Genomic DNA, 22227 nt, shown 5'->3' with positions numbered 1-22227 from the left:
GTAATAGCTTAGGACTTTTATCTTTCCGCACATATAAACTGCTATGGACTGTGGATATTAAACTGTTTAGATGTATGATTAATAGGATTGTATAGCAAGACTAAAAACAACCTAGCATAACCCTAATTTTCAGGAGTAAATTAATCAATCACTCTGTTGCACACACTCACCTTTAGGGTAACTCCTCTTATGCTGCTTTCGATTAAATAGTCAAGTCCCTTCGAGCGTAGGGATATCTTAGCCTACTGCCTTCGATAAAATCATCATAGTCCCTCGATATAAAGATCATAGTCCCTTCGAGTTGCCTACGATTAAAAATGATCTTGTCCCTCGATGTTGCCTCGAATAAAATGATGATCGTCCCTTCGAATGCTAAGGTATCCTCACTGGTTGCCTAAAATGACTATTATATCCTTCCCCAAAGACTACCTGCCCTCTTTATGGTAGGGATACTCTTATGGCGAATGATAACCCTCGATGACCCGCACATCCAATGAAAGGACTACCTACCCTCCTTATGGTATGGATAGCCCTTTCAAATGAAAGACTTAAAGAACAAGAAAGACATTCCTAGGGTAGTGGCTCTTAACTGCTGCTCACATTCAAATCAAAATTTCAAATGCTTTTCACACCTCCTTTTCAAAATCAATTCAAAAAGGCTACGCTTATTTACAAGCTAAAGTCCTTATTCAAATCTTTTCAATTCACACATGACACTCTTACATTTCAAACAAACAAAGTGAGCTAAGTAATTAAGAGCCCATGGATAACCATGGATACAAAGGGTGCTTACACCTTCCCTTTGTATAACCTACCCCCCGAACTCAAAATCTTTCCAAGGTCTTTCCTGTTCTTTTTGCCTTTCCAATTGGATAAAATAAAAGTCAGTGGCGACTCTTGCCATCCGCAACATTATTAAAAGTCAGTTCTCCCACCATGTTACACTCAACTTTAGTTAATCTTCTGAATGTTTGGTTCTTCTTTCATGTCTGATTCAGTTTCTGTGATTCTGATGTAACCTGTATAAGCATAATTTCTGCACACTAAATGAAACCATTAGTAATAAAACTGTTACTCACAAAATATATGTTCGTTATCATCAAAACCAGATTCTGAATATAGATTCTCAATCTTGTTCTAACACCTTCTTTCTTTGACCTTCCTATAATTTTCAATATTTTTCGGTGGCTTTCTTGTCGAAGTCGCCACTGCACCTTGGGCACAACATGTTTTCTGACTTCTTTTTCTGGCATCTGACAGGGAAGTGAAACAAGCTCTCGAATTACTTAGGTAAAGCAACTTGATTGTACGACTCCTGTCTCTTTTCCTCTTCATCTATCTCCATCTCATCTATTTGTGAGATTTCGACCATGTTGATATCGACCTTGTTATCTTCAGTGATGCCAAGATCATTCATCTTCGCCACCAGACCTCAATAGCCTTGGTTATCTCGTCCGCTTGCACGAAGCCTTCAGTGACTTCTTCAGTCCTTACGACCAGGGTGGAACCTTCAGTAGTTCCCTGTGCAACGTCCCATATCTCGATCACCAGCATCTTTTGGTCGAAGTCCTCAGCAACTTCCACCATGTTGATGTTAGATGGCTCAGCATAGTTAGCTTCGACTTGTCACCAAACTTTAGTCTTCCCTCAGTGATTGCTCTCTGAACAATGTCCCTGAAAAGAAAACATTGAGACGTTTTATGGCCCAAAATATTATGATATTTACAAAAAATTCCTCTTTTTCCTTTGTTCCAAAGGGAGTATTTTAGCACCAAAAGGTACTATCATCTAGCCATCTTTAACTAATACGTCAAAGAATTCATCACACTTAGTAACATCGAAAGTGTATGTTTTCTTGGGAAATCTATCTCCCTTATCCGGTTCGACCGAATTTCTGCCATTCCAAGGGGTCAGGCCCCTACACAAATAAGGGGGCCCTTGTTTGAATTCGGCAAGATCTATTTCGCCTTTGTCTACATTGAAAGGTTCTTCATAGTAACTTTGTTCGCTTTCGTCGTATTCGACGTAAGCTATTAATTCTTTTCTATTATTTCTACCTACTCTACTCTTTTCTATCTTTAAGTGCTTAATATGTCGAACCCTATCGACCAATTGGACCATATCTCGAAAGTGTTGGGTGTCTAGTTTCTTCCTGATGGAATAACCCAAACCACTTGCAGCCATTTCAACTAGCTCGTGTTCAGGAACCTGAGTAAAACACCTGATTTTGAGCAGTCGAAACCTATTTAGGTAATCATCTATTGGTTTGGTGAATTTTTGCTTCACACTTGCCAATTCCTTCAAACTAATTTTAGTTTATCCCATGTAAAATTGTTCGTGAAACAACCTTTCTAACTGTGCCCACCCATGTATCGAATTGGCCGACAATGTAGTGAACCAAGTAAAGGAATTTTCTGTTAACGAACTCGAGAAATACTTGATCCTAAGGTTTTCATTCACATTGATCTCACCTGCTTCTATCAAGTATATAGAAACATGTTCGACAGTAGATTCTGTCGTGTCCCTTTAGAATTTGGTAAACTTAAGAACCTTCCATCTAGATGGTATGTTTGCTTGAAGAATGTATTCGTTTAAAGGAGAAGTATAACTTGGCCTATGAAGGCCAACATTTACCCGTTTTGAGCCAAAAAAATTTCGACTAAGGCTATTAGGTTATTATCTGCTGCCATGTTATCATGTCGAAGCTGATGCACAACTTCGTCTGCATTTTGGTTTCTACCTACCATCACCGCCCTGGGTTCTCTCTCTTTGGGGATTTGTTCTTGCCTGAGAGGTTTGGCCCTAGGATGTTCGACAACCTTTGCATGGTTCGCCAAGTTTAGGGGTGGTGTAACCCTTTGGTTTTGGTTTATTGTTGGGTCTTCTTCGAGCATTACCCCTTGATTATCTCTTACCTTATCCCTCTGAGGCTGTAAAGGAGGTTGAGGCACACCAAAAAACTATGCAAGGCGCGTCATTTGCGATGCCATCTTTTGGTTTGCCTGTGTTGTGTTTTGAATCAAATGGTTGAATATTGTACCCATTGTTTGTGCAAGCATTTGGAGCATGTCATGGCTACATTCGTCCATTTATTGCCTAATGACTGCTGCTGAATTATTTGTAATGTTTAGCATTTGGGACAAAAATCGTGCCCCAAATGGTTGGCTAATTCGACCCGGATTGACAACAGAGTCGAAACCTTGTAATAAGGAAGTTACATTCATTCTAGGTTCCGAGAATGTCGATGTGGTCCTATGTAGGTCAAAATAGGACCAAGTTGTGTGTTCGACTGCGCTGGCACCAAACTTATCGAGGACAGTATAACATCTGATATAGGCACTGAAACTGTAGTATTTCTCAGACTGACTCATTTCTCACACACAGATACTTTGAGCAAATTATTGAGATTAAATGAACACCCTGAATCTACACATTAAGATCCATATATATATATATATATATATATATATATACTAATTCAAAGTAACTGTTTCTAACGGTCTTTCGACCAAAGCACGCCACGTTGCACTCGACAGGCTTCTCTCTTGTCTTGAAGCTCCATATGTCTCTAAGTACAACGGATCATGACAAATAGCAATTATACCTTCTCTTAAACCTAACTTCTTCGTCGAAGTAATCCTCTTTGTCGAACTAAATATTTAAATTAGAAAATATTTCTAAGTCCATGTCTAACATCTTCCCTTACAAAGGCGACTTCGATAGATATCATTAATCATGCCAAATTGTGTCAAAGAATTACAATCTTCTCAAAAATTCTTTCATTTCCCTTAACAATAACGTGGTGTCGAATTTACCAGCTAACAATATGCTATTTGGAACTCAATTATCCATTGAATCAAGATATGCATCTTCAAGCTTTCATCCATGGAGCAATTTTTGAATTCTTTGATTTGGTGTGGATTTCTCAAATCTAAGGCTTCAAACAACTTCTAATCAACATGCCTAAGCTACATCAATCATCTTTTCCCATCTGTAATCACTAATTCTGGTAAATCGATTCTCACAACTTCATCATTCAACTTAACTTGGTATAATATATTCAAGCATTCTCAAGCCAGAATAATCAAGTATTCTTCATTATCGGTCTTCTCTGAAGCTATCTGGAGCTTATCTCTTCTTTAAACACATTGTGAAGGTGCGTCAGACACTCTCCGATAGGTAATTCAAAACTCAGTTCGAACTTCATGATTTCTCAATCATTTTGCATGAATCTTGATGCTATTCTGTGTGTAATTGCTTATTGATCACTAACCCTAAGTCAATACTCATTTATCATGCATATTAGTAATTTAATTTTAGCTTAGAGAAATAGGGTTCATGCGAGTTTTGTTTCGATTTGCAAGTTTGAGGATGAATTTGAAAAAACTACACCCATATTCGAGTTTAGTGAAGAATTTGGAGTAGGATGAGGGTGGAATTTTTTATTTTTGGAAATTTAAACCACCGTCCATGGTGGAGACGGTGGCCGGAGTTCTGGAGAAAGAAGGAGACTTTGGCACGCTTTTCTGCCAAATTTTAATTCAAATTATTGAGGTGGCCACGTATAATTGGTCCAACGCTTTTTTTTTCTTTTAAATTTTGTTTTCTTTTAATTGAATAAAATATTAAAAATGGAAAAATAGTTGATGGATTGGGCCTGCGCATCATTTGTTATTCACCACTCCAAATTCAGCTTAATTCCATTTTCTTTTGTTTTTAATTTGCCCATTTAATTCCATTTTCTTTTGTTTTTTAATTGTTTTGAATTTGATTTTTCTATTAATTGTTTCAATACAATAAAAAATGATAAAAATAATACTTTAAAACACCAATCAGATTTTAGAATGTCATTTTAATTTTCTTTATTTTATGTTGATATTTTTTATATTTATTTTTATTTGTTTAACCTTTAATAATTCAAAAAAATTATTAAAAAATATTAAGACTTTGATTTTAATTTTAGAAATAGTTTTGTTAATATTTTCTTGATGATAAAAAATACAAAATGCCATGTTATAATTCTTTTGATCTTTTTAGGGTTTAGATTCTATTTTGATTAATTTTCTTTAATGTGAAATGACCAAAATACTCTTAGTTGCTTGTGTTGACTAGTGTTTAATCTTGATGATTCTTTTCTTGATCCTTGTTTGGATTGATTGGTTGGCTATGGTTGATTGCCTGTATACTCACATGCTCCCTTTTCATTGTTGATTCAATTTTAATCTCTTGATTAATTTGAATTAACTAGACCCTAGGACCTTAATCCAAGAATCATAACAATTAGGGCTTTAGTTCCCTTGATCCTAACTTTAGGTCAATAATGCATGATAACATTCTGGTAGATCTTCCCCTTAGTCTCTTCTTTTGGATAACATCCTCTCTTCTTAATAAAACAAAAACTCCTTTCCTTAATCAAAAACTCAAAACACTTTAACAATATACAAACACTTTCATAACTAAAGAAGAACCTCTCAAGTACCTCTTGACTAAGAGGACCACTTAAGTATTATTCTAACAAAACACCAACAAACTCTTTGCCTCGTCGACATTTTCTCTCCAGGGCTAGTTATTTCCTCTCTACCACATCGAAGGTTGTGCCTAATTCTAGAGTGTGAACTTTAACGCCGCCCATTAAAAAACACAAACAAACAAAATGAAAATGTTGGGAAGAACTACGGAACTCTGATTTCTCTATTGCACGTTAGAGATACGTAGGCACGGGATTCGAATAATCTTGGCGAGTTCAATATTTAAAACCTTTTATTTTCCCTTTATACATATAGTATGTGTTCCTCTTAGCAAGTAAGCATTAGATAACACAACCTTTGATCAAAAACAACAAGAGTGGAAGAGTGCTAATATCTCCCCCTCGTGTAATCGACTTTCAGACCCTTGTTTTGGTTGCGAGACCATCCTTTCTCTGTTTGAGGTTTGCTGGATATTTCCTTTCCCTTATTAGGATAAATAAAGTTCAGTGGCGACTCTGGCGTTTTTTCGCGGTAGCAACAAACATCATACAAATTTTTTAAAAAATAAAATACCTTAAACCACATACAACTTGTATCAGCATAAATAAAATCATTAACCATATAGAAGTTTTATCAACAACAACATATAACATAGCTCAACAAAAACATTAACACATCAGAAACTTCAAAAATATCACAACTCATAACATAAAAGTTGGAAACGTCTACGTACCTGAAATGTGAAGAGAAAGGGAAAGAAATGAATTATGTGTAACACCTTTCCTTAATCCATAATAGTTGAAGAAGATATGTTGGAGTTTTGTGAAAATGTGGTATACAACCGTCCATGGAGTAAGGATAAGGCGTGAAAGAGTGTTAGGGTTTTGTTGAGAGAGAGAGAGGGATAGTTGTTTTGCACTGAAAGAGAAAACTTTCGTTTAAATATAAGTTATACTTTTCACCACGGTTGATAAAAATGGTTGTGATTAAATGTAAGTACATTTTACAATGATTGTGGTTTTAGACACTGGTGAAAGGTTTTTGAATTTTAATATTAATATTAAGATTATAAGAGACACACCCATTTTGTAACCAAAAAAAGGAAAACTGCTGGTGTTGGGATTGAAAGCTTGTAAGTCTTAACATGTCACTACGGTTATCCATATGGACCGTATTAAAATATCTTTTAAAAAAGAAATAAAAGCGCAGGCGTCTAAATGAGAGCTATAAGAATCACGACTGCTTCTTTCAAATCCTCCATGGCCATATTCCCAAGAGAGCCTAGTAAAGAAAAAATAAACACATAAAAGAAAAGGCTTATTACCTTGAAAGGGGCGAACTTGGTGATTTGCACAAAGCAAGAGTCATAAGAGGAAACTATTAACAGAGGCGAAGAATAATAACATAAAATAGGGAAATAAGTCTTGAAATCTCCCAAATTGCGAAATAAGGGATAGTTCCCCCAATAACCCTTTAAATATCCTTCAAACAATCGTTCTATCCGCAACAACAAGCGTTGGAATGTGTGACCATGCCACCAAAGACCGTGATCTCGTATCAAACTCTTCAAAACGGTTGAGTTCTTTAAGATAAGAAAGCATCATTAATGCCAGTCCCAGGATCACGTGTCACAATCCTCCAATAAAACAATAATATCAATCCTAAGGCCACACTTCGCAACCCTCCAGTAAAACATTGTGCATTGCGATGAATACATTCAATGCGCATGTTACCAATTTTAACATCGTCACAACTATCTCACCCCATTCGACTAGGAGTTGGACTGAAAGCCCGCACGATAAAGCCTTCATTCTTAAAAATATGAGCAAGAGTTTGAGGCAACTACTTTGGGTTGCTCGCAAGGCTCACACTTCAAAGCCCAATAATAAGCTTTACGAAGGAAAATGCGAGGGATAAATACAATCTTACTCAAGCTCAGAACATCTAATTTCGACCGCCTATCAACTTTCCACTGTAAAATTTAATTAGACGTTGATCCGCTTATGACTTTCCACTGTCAAATTTAATCAGGCGTTGATCCGCTTAAGACGTCAGATAAAGCGGAAGCAGTTTTAGCTGCACTCTTTATATAACCTTTGCATGTGCAGAGATCTAAATACTAAGAGTACTTCTCATTCATTCTGAACGAAACAATAGTTATTTAAAGAGAAATGATACTTTTACACTTATTTGTACACTTACACCGTAATATATACAATAAATATATACTCATTATTTTTTTAATCATTTCTTTTCCACTTTGATAAGCGTGCAGCACTAGAACAAGTGTATCTATGGAACAGATTGGCTACCTTTGAGCCATATACCTTTGATGCCTTTGAGTCTATCTCTCTCTAATGAATCATTCTCTCTCACTAAAAACAATTATTTTATTATTTGTTTATACACGCATGACATTGTTATTAATACTAAAGGTACGAAAGTCATGTAATATGAAAGGTAGATAATTCATTCCCGTGTATCTATATACGGTGTAAAGTGCAATGATGTGAAAAAAAAGTTAAATAACCACTTTTTTTATAAAAAAAAACAAAAAACTAGTTTTTCAACAAATTTACCAAAGTGTCTAGGTTTGGCAGCACAGCCTAGAGTATGCGCCAAACCAAATGGCGCATTAGTGTATGCAAGGGGTGTATGCGCCATTTCATCTGGCGCAAATGTGTCACCCACTAGGTTAGACATTTGAAATGGCGCCTATGTGGGTTTTTATTTTATTTTTGTTTTTGTTTTTTTACAAATAATAATTGGGGACCCATTTGGACTACCGAAATCAGCTATTGAAACAACAATTTAAATAAATAAAGCCGGAAGTAAATATTTTTATTAATTTGAACTGAAAGATACAACGGAAACAACAACTGATAACCGGAAACTTAAAAAAACCCCTAGTGTCTGTCATCACCATAACACTCTTCCATTCCGCATCTAGGTACACGTGTATCACGTCGAGGACGTGTATTGCCGCCGCGAACCCTAGGGCCACCCCTTCCCCTTTGTGGTTCTTGTTGCGTCTGTGTAGATGGCCTTGGAATTGTGTTGTCCCAGATGTCACTGTCAAGGAATTCGTCAAGGCCACCATAATGTCCCAGAAGCCGACTATCGTAAAGTCGGTTACCCAAGCCCTCAAATGTGCTAAATGGTGGTAGGGGAGTAGGGTGAGATACGAATTCTGGTTGGTAGCACTCAGCGGCACTTGAACTACCTTGATAAAAGCCAAATTGATTGGTTGGTGTCGCAAAGCCAAACGGGGTACGATGGTGAGATGATTATGACATTAATGGGTCGCGGGGGTCATATTCATCAGGTGGACCATCGTTGGGAATTAGTGGGATTCTTGATGAACCAGCCTCGTTGTGTTGGCTGAATGACCTTGAGGAGCCTGCCTCTTGGTAGTGGGAGGGGTGTCTAAGGCTTTGGCGAGGTGGTTGACTACGAGGTTGAAAAAGTGGTTGGGAATGGGTCTGATATGGGTTGTCATGTTGGTGTTGGTTGTCATGTTGATAGAATGGTTGGGACTGAGTTTGGAACGTGTTTAACTGTCGATAGTTTTGTTGTTCGGAGTGGTATTGGTATTGGGGGTATTGTTGTTGTTGTGTGTATTGCGGTTGTTGTTATTGTGTGTATTGTTGCTATTGAGGTTGTTGTTGTGGGATGATATAACTTTGACGGCGGGGGTCTATTAAGTAGAACGGGTTAGCCACAAATAAATCCGGGGTGGTAACAGTTATGTACCAACTCATGTATTATGGTGATGGTTTCATTTCATGATCACTTACAGGGAAGTCGAGGACATATTGAGCACGATCTTTCCTCATCTGGCACCATTCGGGAGCGAAATCCTTCCAATTTTGGACTGTCCATTGATGGTTGACTCATTTAAGGTGCCATTCTCCCAAATCAGTTAGAGGACCAGGGATACCTTGATGCATCCCAAACTGGAGTTTCACCAGGTCACTTTGATACATCTCGACGATGTTATGCCAAATGATGGCCGTCTTTGCAGTCCAAACAGCAGCATCTTCAACTCTAGGTTCATGATCGCATTCCAAATATGGTCTCCATATAAACTGCATGTATAAAACTTATAAATTATTTCGGTCATATGTTAAAAAAAGGATTGATAAAAGAGAAAAGAATTACAGATTATACATCCTCCGTTCGTAAGTGATCCAGAAGCTGGTCGTACATCGTAATATTTGACCTCAGATTCTTTATGTAGTCCATCCCTTTTACGCAAAATCTAAAATGCAGTGTATATATATATATATATATATATATATATATATATATATATATATATATATATAGATATATATATATATATATATATATATATATATATATATATATATATATATATATTTGTTAGTTGAAGTAAACCCTAAAGATTTTATTTGAATTAAAATATGATTAAAATACTTACTTTGTTGCGTAGGGGAACGTCCAGTGGGTTTTGTTTTCGGGGGCCAGTATAGGCATTCTCCACCACCCCCACATTTAGACCAAGAGAGCGCATCCGTAAAGCGTGCAAGAATCCCTCTTAGCATTCTTACAAAGGGATTTATACAATATAGTCAGGACAGCAGACCCCCAACTATATTGAACCACTCTATTAATGTCCATAAGCATACGTAAATACATAAAATTTATCGTGTTACCAGTAGTGTCTGGAAATAACACGTTTCCAAAAAGCAACATCTGGTAACACCTTGTTTTCATTAGTATTCTCTCTTCAGACGAATTTTCGTCCAAATGAAACCTACTATAATATAGCTTTAGGGCCTTTAGGTTGCAACCCTGGCCCCTAGAACCTATATCACCTTCTATCAGATCGATTCCTAATGCTTGCTTGCAAAATGGCATTGGCTTGTTATACAACCCCATTAACGGCCTTACCTGCTATCGGAAGGCCCAACAACATGTACACATCTTCCAGGGCTATTGTGCATTCCCCAGTTGGAAGATGAAACATGTGAGTCTCTGGCCTCCATCGTTCTAACAAGGTTGCTGCACGCTCGTGAAAAATAAACAGAGTCGCCACTAAAATATCTATCCTAAAAGGAAAGGAACACCAACAAACCTAAAACGAATAAGAACAAGGTCTTTCGACTAGATAAACTAGATACGGGAGTCGGTTACGCAAGGGGACAGTACTAGCACCCCTTGCGCCCATCGTACTCGATGGTATCCATCTATGTTTGTTTCTATCTAAAGGGTGTAATCTATGTCTAAAGCCTAAATATGAATGCATGCAAAAAGAAATATGGGGAAAAGAAATAATATTTACAATTGTGCTCGCTTAGGCCCCGCGACCCAATGCCTACGTATCCTTTTCAGGAATCAGAGCACCGTAGTTTGCCTCACATGTTTTTGTTTGTTTTGTGTTTTTTAGTTGGGCGGCGTTAACGTTCGCAATCCACGATGCTCGACCTTTAGAGACTTACACGCCTAAGTATGGAATGGACTTAACTTGTTCTTAGAAGAGTAGGAACATGGGTTTGTGTTTTTTGATGTAATTCCATGATGAACAAAACCCACTACAAGGCTTCGAACCACTTCCTTACTTTGTTTTAAATCTGATCATTTATTAGGTATTTTGCGTATTTTTGATTGCTGTCTTTTAGAGGGGAATTTATTTGTGACTTATATCATACCAAAAAGTTTAAGTATTTAGATAAATACACCAAGGCCTACACCTCAATCATTTCTCCAATTAATGGTTAAGAAATACACCGAGGCCTACGCCTCAATCATTTCTCTCCCACTAAGTAGGAAAGAAATACACCGGGGCCTACGCCTCAATCATTTCTTTCCCACTATAAAAGAACTAGTAGTATGATCTTCGTCGGTATTTACTAGGTTTTTTAAAGTTGAAAAAGAAAAAGAAATGAATAAGGGGGACTATCCTATCATACTAGCCTGATGTTCATTGTTCCATGTTAAGGAATAGATTCTAAAAGGAGCATACAAATGATATCAACAAAATAGGCCAAAAATATGGAAAAAAAACTATGCAACAAAATCTCACAAAAATTACACGAAAAATAACATGGAAATGGTATAAAAGAATAAAAGAAGTGATCCAAAAATTAGTACTAAAATTAGTCTAAAATACTACTATTTTTATGAGTTTTTATGGAGGAAATTTACCAATTAAAGGGACCAAAATCAAATCCTAAAAATAGTATAGAAAACAAGGGAATTTTATCGGTTTTATTATCTAAAAAATGTAGAAAAAACTTAAAATCTAAGAAGAAGCCCAATGGACTCAGGGGGGGTGTCAAATCAGAAATGGTGTTAATGAAGTACTGTCCTGCGCAGGGCCCAAAGGGAAATGGCCCATCAGAATTTTGTTGTTATTCAATTAAAATAGAGGGAGGCGCATGGGCGTAAAGGGGGTGTTGTGATGCTAGCCCTGAGCCCAGTCCAAGTTTTTGTTCAGATTTATTTCTTGCAAAAAAATTCTATGGGCCAAAGGGGGTGTTGGATAGCAATTTCGTGGCCCAAAGTGCTTCAAGGATCCACATTTAAATTACCCATTTTCATTTATCATAATTTTAATAAAATTAAAAAAAAAAGGGAATATGACAAAAATAGAAAAAAGGGGTTTAGGTTTTATTATGTGACGATTCATTTCCTCAGACTCTCGTTCTCGCCTCTCTCATCTCACGAACAAAAGCGACGGCGGTACGGCAGAGAAGTTCGTCTTCTCCGACCGAAATTTTGGCCTCTCCGTCGTACCTCTCCCCCTATTCTCCATATCAGTCTCTTATTGTTCTATTCAACCCATCTTTCTCTCCTCTATTCAAACAAATATCAAAATCCCTAATTCGAACCCTAGCTTCATTGTACTCCAAATTACAAGCTCATAAGAGAAGAAGAGATCATCTTATTAGTGCTTTTATTGGTTGATTGACATCTATGTTTGGCTAAATCATAATAGCAGTAAAACATAATACAAAGTGTAATCTTGCAAATATAAAAGAACAAAACAGGTACATGCAAGATGTTTTATGGAATTTCATGACATCAACTCATGACATCGCGCCTGCAGAACTGGAAGGAAGATTCAGTTTGTTACTCAACAGATACAGGATATTTGTGGAATATTTTGTAATCCTATGTGGCGCAAATTTAAAGGTCAAAAGAATATTGAAGAATCAGATCAGAAGATTGAAGATTCAGGAAGAATCAGATCAAAAGATTGAAGATTCAGCAGTTTCTAATTTAGGAGATAAATTAGGAAACTCATGATTAAAAAGACCTTGATTGTAGCAGAAGATATCTGCTGATTTGTAACAGCAAGGAGTGTTGCAATTTGTAAGCCCAAGTCCAATTGGGAATAGGTTATAAATAGAAACCTTTGTAACCTAGCTTTATATAGAAAACCTTGTTTAGAAAAGATGTAGTCATTAGGGTTTCTATAGGTAGACCACCCAGGTTGTGGGATGGATGTCATATCCTTCTCGAAACCTGTAGATAAGAGAAGTGATTGTTCTCACTCGAAACCTGTAGGTAAGAGTTGAGTATTGTGTTCTTGATTGAAGTTGTGAAGCAAGATCAAGTTATTATTCATTGTTAATTATGTAAATAGATGTTGCAGGGTTGTAACAGTTAGGTATCACTAGGGAGTGAGCAAAGGTTCTCTTGTCTTGGATGGATATCTGAGATAAAGGTTGCATTGGGTAGTTACTAGGTAAACCATAGGCTGTTTATCTGTAAATCAGAGGTTGTTTACATAAAATAGTACTACTGATAATGAAATCTTCTTCCTGGCTTGGTAGCCCCCGGAGTAGGTAGTTAGACCGAACTGGGTTAACAATTAAATGTGTTATTTATCTTCTGCATTATGTTGTTTGTTCAGTCGTGGATGTTATGACATCATGTATAACATCAGGATCAGAAGTGCTAGCTGTTCCTTTACAGAACCATACAATCTGGTTATGTTGAATGAACATATATGATCCCAGTTCTTATTGACTCCTTCTTAGGGGTAATTAAAAGTTGGGGGATCTTTCTATTCTGCCTCTGCTACATTAATAACAGATCAGATGCCTTGAAATCGTGAATGACATCCTGAGTCTGTCATACCAGAATTTCACATCTTACCTGAGGTACAGAAGGAGATTAAAGATTTAGAATACCAGAGGTGAAGATCAAGCAGCTCGATATGGAGGAGGCGGGAAATAAACACGATTAAGAGAAGAAGATGATGATTCAGGTAAACATCTTCGCGAATCTTCTAGTTTTCCTCTCTTCTTCTTCTTCTTCTTCTTCTTCTTCTATTCTTTGAATTATTCGGGAATTTTCTATGTGTTGCCTTTGTTGATTTTTGCATTATTGAGTGGAGATTGACGTTGGCTACGTGAGAGCATGTGAGTTGAGGGAGTGGCTGAAGCTCAACCGATTAGAGTTTCAATGAGAAACTCCAATGGCTTTCGAAGTGTGAGCGTATGGTAGAAGGAGGTTGGATTTGGAGAGGATGGAAGGAGATAGAAGATGGAGGTTGGAGATTTGCAGAGAAGATTGAGAGAGAATTGAGAAGTGAGGGATGAAGAAGAAAGGTAAAAAGTGGCGTATGTGGAATGAAGGTGTGTTATATAGAGGTCAAGAGGATTCAATTAGAGGAGAGTCTTTAAGCCATTGGATTGAAATTCAGTTAGGAGATTAGAGGGTGGAGATTTGAGGTTTTGAGAGTTAGTTATTTTCTGTTTTGGTGGTTGAGTATTAGTAACTGATTCTGTTAGGTTAGTTAGGGTATGAGAAGGTTAGTTATAAGCTGTTGCAACTGTTAGCTACAGTTATGTTAGAAACTTTTGGGAGATATTAACATAGTTAGGAGGTTGTTAGTGATTAGGAGAGTTTTGCTAAAATAGTTAGTGGTTCAGTTTATGCTAATTGTTAGGAATCGGTGGACTGATATGAATCTTATCTTGCAGGTTAGCAAAGAATTGGCTTGTTCACTTGGCTCGTGGATACAAGTCTCTGAGTTTTTATTACAGTCAGTAAGGTTAGGATGAAAATAGTGCTAGGATTTTTAGTTGAATGGAGTTGTCATGATGCTTTTGTTTTAATTTTCTGTATGGGGTTTTTCTGTCAGGTTTTGAAGTGCATAGGGCTGACGTGTGTTGCGCTTGGATTTGTGGAATGCAGCAGGTATGTTGGTACTGTTTTGAACCGCATATGGCTGGAATTGAAGGTAAGCTAAAAATTGTTAAGTTTCGAAACAATTATGAATATTGTGAATGCCGGTCTGGTTTGGTCGATTGCATTAGAGTAGTAGCTGTTATTTTTCTTTGGGAATTGGTTATGGATATTGAATGAGCTGCTGGTTTTTTCTTGTTTATGCAGGGCTATGGTAGATTTGATGTTATGGCAAGAATACTGAGAGCTAGGTTTCATCATATGCCACATCCACTCTGCGATAACTCTGGGAGAAATTTTCTGACAGTACTGTTTTGGTATGTGTCTTTGTAAAGCAGCTGAAGACAGTTACTGACTGGAGGTTTGTTGTTTGTTATGCTTTGAGGATGATGATGAATTGTAGCTTGTTTTATACATGTGATTGATATGCAAGTTTGATTGTGCATGATTTTGGTGGTCCAAACATAATATGGCATGACTTATGATTTGTTTGAATGCTGCACATTAATTAACTTTTGTTCATGTAGTTTCTAGGCTTGAATTGGCATGAATGGGTGTTTAGAATTTATGAATAGCTTAGGGTATCGAAATGCTAAGAATGAATTGTATACTCTGGATGCAGTATCTATGAATGAATGGAATCAGGGGCCGCAGTATGTGTATGTATGGACGTTTCTTTATGGAGCTGATTAATTATGAATGGAATGGCTAGTCTTGAAAGATGGAAACTGAACTTGTTTATTTTTCTTTGTGATGCTGATTTGTATTGCAATTTGTAACAGGTATGATACATGTTCATGAAGATCCTTTCAAGGTTGTGGAGGAATAATGAGAAAGCATGGAGTCCTTTTGGCCAAGCATAGCTTTGAAGTCAAGTATGTCAAGCAAGGTTCAAACGGAAGCAAAGCGAAGATATGATGAAACTAAAATATTGGAGAGGAATATGTATACTGGCAGTGGGTTGCTTAAGTTAACCAAAATGAAACAATTATTTTTGTAATTCTTTTGTAGTCCTTTTGTTGTAGTCTCTTGTAATGTACGAATTAAACGAACTTTGAAGCTTGGTATTGACTTGTAATTATGGTATCAACTAATGAACATTTACCTCCATCTTTTAAATTTGAATTTTTGAATTTGAATTCCTCTTTTCTTTAAAAGAAACCAATCATTCTCTTTGACTAATGAGACCATGTTGTATCCAAGGAATGTAGTGATAGCTAATCCCCCAAAAGTAAAAAATTAATAATTAGTCAACAAAAGTCAGTTTACTTTGATTGGCCTCTAAATGATGTGCACCAATACAATACCCTAATACTCGCCAAATCCTTGAATGAAGACCCAAAGCCATAGAATACCTTGAAATGAAATCCATGAGGATTGTATGATCAAGCTTAACCCAAATCATCCTCAGTTGGAATGAACTTGCCACGTCCCAAACACAAATGAGTGATGCCATAATCATGCTCCCTTGGAGACTTTGATGAGGAATAGCTTTGTATGATGCTGGGGAAGAAATCCATAGTGATCAGAAATCAATGCCATAGTTCCACCTTCAATACTTAAAGAAAACCAGATGAATTAAGCTTGAGAGAAGCAAAAGTCCCAATTTTCAAGGTCCTTGATACCAAGTCAAATTTATCGATTAAATGAATGTATGAATGTTAGATGACCTAATGAGTGTATGCAAATGAATGCGAAGTCTAAGCCAGATGAAAGTAAAAGGGTAGGACAAATTTGGGGTATGACAAAGGCCAGCACAAATTTTAGATCAATGGTTGTTTCTATGATGCTGATGATGTGTCAGAAACCAGCCCTTTGTAAATATGGTATTATAAATTCATCAGGAGCGACAACAGCGTGACTACAGGTACGAAATCGGGCAACATCCTGAAAAAATTAACAAAAGATTAATATGCAGTTATAATAAAATATAATGATAAGCATAACTAAAAAACTTACATATGTTTCCATGTTTTCCTTCTTCCCTCGGTGCTTGTTTCCCATTGTTAAGAGAGACATACTTGGTATTTGTAGTCTGAAAATACTTAAGAAGCAAGATGAAACGAAATTTGGAGACTGAAAATTTGTGTTGCTGATGAGAAAGATGAGGAGAGATTGCAAGTATATATAATGAGAAAGATGAAACGGTAACATGCTGCATGCTGGACATGTCACAACATGTAGTAGTGTTAGGTGTTGCTTGTGTAGACTAGGGTGGCATGCATGCAGTATAGGTGTAGGACAGTGTAGGGTGGCATGCATGCAGTATAGGTTTAAGTGACAAGATAGAGTGGCATGCATGCAATATAGGTTTAGGTGACAGGATTCAATTCAGACGCATGCAATAGTAGCAGTGCAGGTCACAGGATTCCATTCGACAACTTGATGGTCCTACCCGCAAAGTTAAAAAAAATAGATTATCATTGTCCATACATAACCTTGACGGATGCAAGCCCAGAAGGCACCTACATGTATTATTGGGATCGTGTGCAAAATGATGTGGATGTGGATCTAATGTTTTGGATATACAGTGGAGAAGTTAATCAAGGCGTTGAAGATCCACTTGTTCTAGCAGTTATAGTTGAGTAGTTTAGATGGTGTATGTTGAGTGAGTCCTGATATGATGTAATTGTGTTTGAAGTATGTATTTCAATGTTATGTTTATTGTGTTTCAATCTAATTTTAAATCGTTGTGTTGTTGTAATCTAATTTTAAATCGTTGTGTTGTTGCAAATGTTATTATGATGTAACTAGAAGTTGGATAATTTAATTAAAGTTGTCATGGTTGTTGCAAACGTTATTTAGGTAAACAGACACTGATCAGTGTGCTTTCGTCTAGTCCCATCATGTTAGAATCTTCAGAACAGACATTGATCAGTGTGCGTTCGTCTTGTCCCATCATGTTAGAATCTTCAAAATAGACATTAATCAGTGTGTTTGAATGTAGGCGTGTTGATAAACAATATGCAACAGTAATATCTTATGCTACTTAAGAATGCCAATATCTCTTTACAATCCACCACACACAGCCAAACACTTATCCAAAACAATGGCATCCCCACCCCAATACGTAGTCAATGCCCATTGTAATACGGTGAACTGACTTTATTTGAAATGTTGCGGATAGCAAGAGTCGCCACCGACTTTTATTTTATCCAATAGAAAGGCTAAAAGAACAGGAAAAGACCTTTTAGAAAGATTTTGAGTTCGGGGGGTAAGTTATACAAAGGGAATGTGTAAGGCACCCTTTGCATCCATGGTTATCCATGGGCTCTTAATTGCTTAGCTCACTTTGTTTGAATTGTTTGTTTGAAAAAGATTTTGAATAAGAAAAGATTTCGAAGAAGAACTTTAGCTTGTAAATAAGCGTAGTCTTTTTGAATTTGATTTGGAAAAGAGGTGTAAAAAGTAATTTGAATTAGAGCAAGCAATTAGTAGCAACTATCCTAAGTTTGAAAATTTGTTCTTTTAGCTTTTCAGGCAAAAGGATCTATCCATGCCATAAGAGGGCAGGAAGCCTTTCAATTGGATGTGAAGGGTCATCGAGAAATTGTTCTCCATAAGACTGTCCCATGCCATAAAGAGGGCAAGTAGTCTAAGGGAAGGATATAATAGTCATTTAAGGCATCATGCGAGGATACCTTAGCAATGGGGACAAATCATCATTTTACCGAGACAACATCGAGGGACAAAATTGATGATGATAATGAACTGAGGGCAACATTTGTTTTAGGTATCCTCGGAATCGAGGGACTTTGTCTATTTAGCATACTTAGAGGCAACAAGACAGCAATTAATAGGCAACAGGCAGCGTAAGAAGGGTTACCCTAAAGGTGTGTGTGTGGCACAATCATGTGGTTAATTCTAGTATTTTATCTTATAATTAGTGATCTAATTTAGTTCAAGGCTTGCACTCCCTAAGATTACTAACCACGCAATTAAGATAAAATAAAGGCAGAAATAAAATTTCCTACGCTATTACAATAAACACCTGCGGGGATGGGGGAAATTAAAACAAAAAATAAGAAATATAAACAATTAATTTAATTATTTTGATCTTCAGCCTTGATCTTCCTCGAATCTTGATTGACTCCGATCATCTGAGAATTAAACAAAAAATAAACAAAAGGGAATGAGTGCATGAGGAGTTCAATGGCATTTGAAGAGAAACCCTAATTTTAATTTAAAAATTAAAAGTAAAATAGTATTTGAATTACAAAAGCGATTAAAACTTAGCTTTTCAATTGCCATGGCATGGCGCGTAGGCGGAGGATTTCTGATTAAACCCTGAAAAGTTAAACACAAAGAAGAGAAGTGTTAGTGCATTTAAGATTCGTTAACTATTATAACGTGGCAGATTAAAAATCATTAAAACAGAAATCGAGGCAAAAAAGGGTAAGGCAAAAACAAACCCTAAAAAGGGCCAAGAGTTAACCAGGGTAAACGGACAACACCTACCAACAAACCTAAGGCTATTAGGATTTATAAATGCCTCGAGGTTAACAAATATTGATTAACAAGTATATACAAAATAATTTTATGGTTAGAAACAAATATCTTTCATGTTATGAGAAAAATTGAGTTTCGATTAAATTTTCTAATCTTGACAAGTATTTTTCAAACAATTAATAAAATATTTATAATTAAATAGATAACTAAACAAATATTTAAAAGAAGGTTATCAAATTATTTCATTAATAAATATTAAAGATAAATTATTATGATTTTATAAAAAAGAATAAAATAAAATAAAAAAACATTAAGAGAAAATTTATATAAAACATAAATAAGAAAGAAACAATTAAATAGAAAAATAGAAAATAAAAAGAAAGTTGAAAACTTAGCTCTGATCAAATGTTGTGAGCCTGGAGGTCCATGATATGATCCTTCAATCTGGTGCGCTGGATTCATAACGCTAATGATCTGATGGCCATAGATAGGGGGCGTACGCTACACCTGCATGCGTAGGGGACACCAGATCCATGATAAACATATTGAGAAAAATAATCGTGTGAGAGAGGAATCGACCCCTGGTCTTTGCGCTTACCATCTCTCACCCTGCCAACTAATCTGCAGGTTTAATTTGTTATATAAACAATTGAATTTAAACAAATATATAAAAAAATGTGGAAAACTGGGACAAGTCAAAAGACTCATCTGTCTGGGTCCCACACGAGCTGTGCACGCCAATCAACAAGAGGGAGAAGTGGTCAGCCTCATTGACTGCCCAATGAGAATGGAGAGAGAATTATCATGGTTGACCGGCCTTTAAGATGACGCCCCGTGTGCCGTCTTCTTCCTCAACCTGTAAACCAAAAAAACACATGTTTTGCTACGAATTGCACACGGATTAGCTGCGGTTTCTGCAACCCGTGTTCGTAGCAAATTTCCAGAACGAACAAATTTGCAAAAACGCACGAATTTGGACGACACAACTGCCCAGATTCATCAAATAGTCCGTTGCGAATTCAGTGGTATACTTACTTTTCCCTAAATAATCCTGCAACCATGGACACGAAGAACACAAGCTCTTGTGCCCTAGCCATGGCACATGTATTTCCCTGCGTAAAAACTCTTGACCAATGGTTCAAAACAACTCTAATCATCACAAGGGACTCGTGCATATGGTTAGAATTCATTTAAACATGTTAATTCGTGAGAAACAAAAATCAAGAATGCATGTAAATATGGAGAACATGATATACGAGTTTCTGAATACATTCAAGCATAGATAATGATTCAAACCTTCCTCCTCATACCTCAGGAGATGAATGGAATGGCTAGAAAGTCTTGAAAGTTGCTGGAATTTGTATTGCAAACTTGTCACAAACTTTGGATTTCTTTGAAAACTTCCCTAGGTTTTTTCCGTGGCTGCAACCCTTGTGAATCCTCCTTTATGCATTGCACATGCTCTATATATATAATATAATGGATTAGGGTAGAAAATTTGGTTCAAATCTCTTTTAATCAAGGATTGGAAATTTGATGAAATATGGTTTATAATCTTTCCAATTTTGCTCAATTTTTAATCCAATCTCCCTAATATTATGGTGCACGAAATTTTATAGAATATGTGATGTTTATTTGATTGAATTTGACTTGAAATCAAAGCAAATCAAATCTCCTTGTATTTTTCATCATTTATTTGATTTAAATGATAAAAGAATTCAAATAAAATCAAATAATCTTCAATAATTCGTGGGAATTAAACTTGATGCCTTGGATGACTTATAGATTGAGATTGGGTCATAAAAAGTTGGGCTCCTTTGCAAAAAAACTCAATTTGAAGCCTTTTATTTCACATTTTCCTTCTCAAAATTGTCCAACTTTGACAAGGCGTATCTCCCTCAATTTTTAAGGTATGGAGGAGTTCTAGGACTTTTTAGAAACCTTGAGGAGTCCTCTAACCAGTGTTTTTGGTCTCATGTCAAAATAATTTTCCATGCTCCTTTTGTGTTCTTTGGAAAAAAATGACTTTCGATTGACTTTTGAAAAGGACCTATAATGTTTTGATCCATATCTCTCAGATGAAGCACTTTTAGACTTGGCATGTGAGAGACAAAATTGTAGATAATTTAATTTCCTTCAAATTGAGCTTTGGATGGAAAATTTCTGATGTCCCATGTAAGAGTTATGGCTGGTCAAAGTTCAGTTGACTTTCTTTTAGAAAACCCTAATTTAGAAACCTTAGGTTTTGTTGATTTCTGAACTTTTCTTGATGAATCATGATCAATACTTGATCAAATGATGAATGATACTTCATAATGAGGATGTTTACCAAAAATCAGAAGTTTTGACTTTGGTTTGACCATATTTTCACTTTTCGGTCAACTAGTCGATTATCGATCGTTTGGGCCATTGAGTGAGCAATCTTTTGAATCAGGACTTGAAACTTGGCATGAGGCACTTTGAATCATATGAGAAGCCATGTAGTCCACTTGAGGTGTCAGAAGTTCAGATTCCTTGATTAAATCAGATACCCTAATTCAAAGGCTGCTGTTTAGGAGAGAGACTGCATGCTTCTTTCTGGTGTGTCTTTGAGCATTTGAAAGTCAGATGGATTGAAATATGAATAAATATGTTGGGCAAATTTTAGGGTATGACAGCTGGCCCTGTTCAATCTTTTTATACCTGAGGATGTAGAGTGGTTTGTGCGCCAGCCGGAGTCTGAAGGTAGAAGAGGATTGAACACTAGAATACCCAGAAATTTGCCCTTGCTGAAGTAAGGACCTTTGTCGGAGATGGGCTTGAAGATGCCATCCAGGTGTATGATGGGGGTGGGCTTAAAGATGTCATCTAGTAGATCGTGCATTAGATTATGTTTAAAGTGTTTGAGAAGTAGTTGTTTGAGTGTTGATCGTGTCAGTGTCGTTCGTAGTAACCGAATTAGATCTTGGAGAGATGATCGTGTCTACACCGTTCATGATGATAGAATTAGATCTCTTGTCGTGTCAGTACCGTTCGTAGTAACTGAATTAGATTTTAGGAAATAGTTGATTGTTTAAGGAACCGTCTGAGGTATCGACTTAAATTTGAAGGTAGATTGTTTAAGGAACCGTCCGAGGTATCGACTTAAATCTGAGGGTAGATTGTT

Source organism: Vicia villosa, linkage group LG1 (assembly GCF_029867415.1).
Source record: "Vicia villosa cultivar HV-30 ecotype Madison, WI linkage group LG1, Vvil1.0, whole genome shotgun sequence".
Lineage (NCBI taxonomy): Eukaryota > Viridiplantae > Streptophyta > Magnoliopsida > Fabales > Fabaceae > Vicia > Vicia villosa.
The sequence above is the reverse complement of the archived record's forward strand: the minus strand, read 5'-3'. Positions refer to the sequence as shown.